Below are 5,167 nucleotides of genomic sequence, written 5' to 3' on the forward strand. Positions count from 1 at the left end.
GGCCCCACTTCCTGGCCTAAGAACCACGTTGGGGCAGGAGGGGAAATGTTTGCACAGAAAGAGGCATAGCAAATTTCTGCTCTGCAATGCCAATCTGCACAGTTTAGAGCTTCTGGCAGCAGCACTCAGTGGCACTACAACCAAGACTGATAGAGAACTAGTAGAGGTCTCCAGTATGCTAAGAAAAGGCCCCATAATACAGGACAATATCAGCAGAGTATTCATTGGTCTTCAGCGTAAAACTCTAGGATCTGTATTTGCATGGTTAAAGAAAATTAGAAAGGAATTTCTAAAATGGTAGCTTGCCTGGGATTAATATTCTTCTTCAGACAACAGGTTGAACAATTTATAGGTTAATACTGATACCATGTATCATACCTACAGTACAGCTGGATTTTCTGTGTGAAACTTCAAACATTTGTCCTGAAGAAGAATTGAAGGGTGAAATGACCCCTGACAAATATAACAAATGCCAATAAAAATGCCAGTGAAATAAACTGGGCTATGCATCACTGTACTGTGCACTTACTATTACATCTGTTAAAGAAGAGAGGACATTGCACATGATGCCCATCTTTTGTTTGTAGATCCCTGTCCAGTACAGGCTGAGATTTTAAGGGAAACAGTAGCTAACCAGGCTGGTTTCAGTTTTACAGGTGCAGCGAGTGTGGAAATGCATTGTCATTCAGGGTAAAATATTTCTAGACTGTACCGAAGGACAAGGACTGCCAAAAAGGTGAACATCAGAAGCTAAATTCTCCTAGATTTTCCCTAGAGGGAATATCTATCTACTTCCTATCTAAAAAGGGGTGGGAGAATTTTAATACCTGACGTATTAATTATCTAGGGGAAAGGTTTGCAGCAATTAAAACTGGTCCAAAACTTTTTGTGACTAATTGGGCTTATAAAAAAGTAATTTATTTTTGTTGTTTTTCAATATCCTATGCTTCCTTTAGTCTTGGCAATATGTGAGGAAAAAATCCAACCTGGAAGTGCCCTTCATTATTATTTACACACAGCCTTACCTGCTTTTTTGTTGATAAATTGGAAAGCTGTATTTGCAACAAAATAATGATAATATACAGCTGCATATACAGATTATGAAAAGCAAAGCACCAGACAATTATTTACTATGGAGTTATAAGACAGGCTTCTAACTTTCTAACATCAACAAGTTTGAAAACTGTCATGCAGCTTTTAATTGCCATTAATAAGGTGGAGATAAAGCCCTCTAGGTCTTAATCCCATCACAGTGGTGTTGCAAGTTAATGATATATCAGCCAATACTGTATATCACAAACTCATAGAAGGGTCAGAAATAACATCCCTTCCCAGGCCAGCAAGGCTATGCACTATGGGTAACCTTTACACTGCTGGGACTGTCAATCAACAAGCAGTATGCATGATTCTTGAATCTCTAGTGAACCTCCTTTCACACTTCTGAATTCTATCAATTATCATCCATTATCAGCAATCCTTTCAATAGCTATGTCACCTATAAATAGATTGAATTATTATATTTTACAGATTGCAGAGGTCAATGAGCTTTTTTTTAGTGATTAAACAAGAGCTTGAAGAACTATTGGTCCATTGCTGTTATTTAGGATGCTCTCAAAAGATCATAAAAGACAATTTGTTTGACTTGTGTGCAAAAGCCCCAAAAAGTGCAATAAATAGGATATATAATATTAAAAGAGGTTTCACAAGTTGCTCAATGTAGTAAGAGATATGAGCGTGAATCACAAAGCTTGGACTTGTAGCCCAAAATTGCATTTACAGCATGGAGCCCACCTCGGCACCAATATCATTTAGGACCTCGAATCACCATTGTCAGACACCAAATAAAGAATCTGAGTCAAAATTCCACAGAACCCTTATTCACTCTGATCTGGGGTTGTGGCTCAGGACCATCTCTTCTATATACATTAGCTATTATGAGTAAGGTTCTACCTGACTGGAGGAAGCAGCCAGCTGACTTCTCAGGGACATCGTGGGGCCAGCACCATATTCACATATTCTGATTGGTTGAGGGGCCCTGGTGGCTCTGCCCCTCGCTGCTGATTGGCTGTGAGGGCTATCCATCATGTGGCCTCGCCTCTCATCGCTGACTGGTTGCAAGAGCTGTCCGTCATGTGAAATCCATGAAATTGTGATTTCACTAGGTCCCTAACTACCACCTTCCCAATCTTGCTCAATGCAGCTGCTTACAGAGACCTGCAATGAATAGGAAACATACAATCAACGGATTCATTTCCCATGGAGAGTAGAGCTGGAACAGACTTCTGAGATCACAAAGTCCATTTACCTGATATCACTAAGCTTCTTAGTATTGGCAATCCCCCCTGACTTTCAATCATCCATAAATTTCAACTTCACATTCCTATGTTTTGTGCTGATATCATTGATGGAAATACTAAATGAAATAGGTCCCAAGACTGATCATTGAGGAACTTCATTAGTAATCTCTCTCTTTAATGACAGTTCTCCCTTCCACACAATTCTCAGTAGCTTCCCTTTTAGCCACTTCCTTATGCACATTGCAACGTTAATCCCCATCTTCTCCACTTTAACTAATAATTTCCCACTGCAGCTCTGGGTCAAATGCTTTACTGAAGTCCAGATAGATTAGATCTATCACATTTCCCTTTTTTTAAAAAGCTGCTATCTTATCTGGTACAATTCGCCTTTGGAAAATTATGAACTAATACAACCACTGCTTATTATTCTAATTCCAACAGGGTTGTACAATGTTAAGTGACCATGAGTCATAGAGACAGAGATCACTATTCCAAACCTAAACACACTGCTGAAATTAGAAGTAAATTAACTAAATGGAATAAAACAATATAAAATGTGTACAGGGGGTTGTTCACCCTGGGACTTCAGCTACAGTGCAAACTCACAGTATAAATACGATTCATATCGTTGCAGGGGATTTTCCATCACATCATGAAACTGTCTACATAGATTCTTAAATGGCCTCCATTGCTATGGTATTCAAGCACCTCCAGATTAAAGAATCACCAGATTGAAGAACAAGGTTACAGTGTGAAGTTCCATTAATCACAGATAATATTTACTGATAGACAATCAGCACTGACATTACTTAATGTACTCTGAATTATGGGTAAACTAGACAAGAGCATATCACAATTTCCTGTCAGAAGTCATGTCTACACTTACTTAAGTGTAGCTGGATTATCCCCTCTCTCTCTCCTGAAATTCCCTTCTAGCCATGGAAAACCTTCCAGCCAAAGTTTTTCTTGATACCAGTATGTTCCCATTAAAAAAATTATTTAAAAAAATTGGTATACACCAGAAAAAAGTAATCTAGATTAGCAAAAAATTACTAGTCATGTTCTAACTATGACCTTTTCCCACAATGTGGTAACTCAGATAATATACAGATACTATACTGCTGTCAGCCATTAGACAAACTGGCAGACAGTCATAATATTTTGATGGAATAATAACAATATGAAAGTCTGTCTGCTGGACAAATTGCCAAGAGCCATATTCATTCTTGTGCTCTGTCTGACTAGGTCAATTTAATTAGCCTAAGAAGATTAACAATGAAAGAAAAAAGATATAGTGTTAGGGTGTTGTTATGCATTACACTTGGTATAAGTTCTGTATATCAGTTTCCCGACTGGTACAAGAGAAGTTGTAACAGTTCTCTAAGTCATTGTGAGGCCTGTTTTTAAAAGACTAGAGACCCTTAGATGGAAACAGAAAAGTATCGTCATTAGTATAATAAACATGCTTAGACATAACAGTTCTCCTTTCTGGCTGAATTCATAGTTCGTAGATGTTAGGGGCTGGAAGGGACCTTACAGATCATCAGATCCAGCCCCGCACCTCCCTCTGGGATCAGATGACCCCAGCAACATGGGCATCATGACATTTTTTGAAGATGTGGGTGGATGATTGGTAGGTCCCTCCTTAATGCCAGGGTGGCCAGGGTGGATGATTGGTAGGTCCCTCCTTAATGCCGTACATTAGAGAAGCATGGCTTTTGAATTTAGGAACTGAGAGACCTTCTGGACCAGGGGGAGCCTGTTCAAAAGGGACAATCTCTACCTGAGACAAAATGGTACCAGACTGCTCACATGAAACATTAAAAAGGTGGCAGAGCAGCTTTCAAACTAAAAACAGGATGAAAGCTGACAGATGCAAACATAAACAATGCATGACCTCCTGCAGGTGGTGGTAGCAGTGGTGGTGGCAGGGGCGTGGCAGTGGAGAGCAGGGAGCTCCCACAGGCAGCCATGGCAGTGTCAGCGGCGGACAGGGGAGGTGGCGAGCACCGACTGGTGGTCGGCAACCACCTGCAGATGCCACCAGAAGCGGCAGTGGTGTCTATGGTGAGGGGAGGGGTGGTGAGTGGCACTTCTCTCAGGGGGTGCACATGTGCCCATGTGCACCCCCTACATGTCGGCAGTGGGTGCAGAACAGCATAGTTTGGATTGACATACCACATAGGGGTGAAACCATAAAAATTAGGATAAGAAATTGGGTGAAGACAAACACAAGCAAATACCTTTAATGAGTAAAATGCCAAACAGAAGTAACCAATGAGGCACTATGCTTTTATACTAATGCTAGAAATCAAAGCCAAAGGTGGAGGAATTTGAATGCTTAGCAGTAAATAATGATATTTTCATAATAGGTATCTCTGAAACACGGTGGAATGAGGAAAATCAATGGGATACTGTAATACTAGGCTACAAACTATACAGGAATGATAAGAGTAGGTTGGACTGGTGGGGGAGTGGCACTCTATATCAATGGCTGCGCTGAATCAAATACGGTAGATTTTTCAACTGATAAGAGGGGTACCATAGGATCTTTGTGGATAGAAATCCAAGGTTTCAATAGAAAAAAGTATATCTAGGGATATACTACTGATCCCAGAGCAGGATGACAGCAGTGAGCTAAAACTGCTAAAGGAGTTGTGTGAGGCTGGGACAGCAGAAAGCACAGTAATAATGGGGGACTTCAGATATCCACAAATAGACTGGGACAATCTAGCATCAGGCTGGGATGCAGAGACCAAATTTCTTGATATTATAAAAGTCTGCTTCCTGGAGCATAGAATCATAGAAGTAGGGTCGGAAGGGCCCTTGTAGATCTTCAAGTCCGACCCCCTGCCTGGGCAGGAGAGAAA

Source organism: Alligator sinensis, unplaced genomic scaffold (assembly GCF_000455745.1).
Source record: "Alligator sinensis unplaced genomic scaffold, ASM45574v1 scaffold1277_1, whole genome shotgun sequence".
NCBI classification, from domain to species: Eukaryota; Metazoa; Chordata; order Crocodylia; family Alligatoridae; genus Alligator; species Alligator sinensis.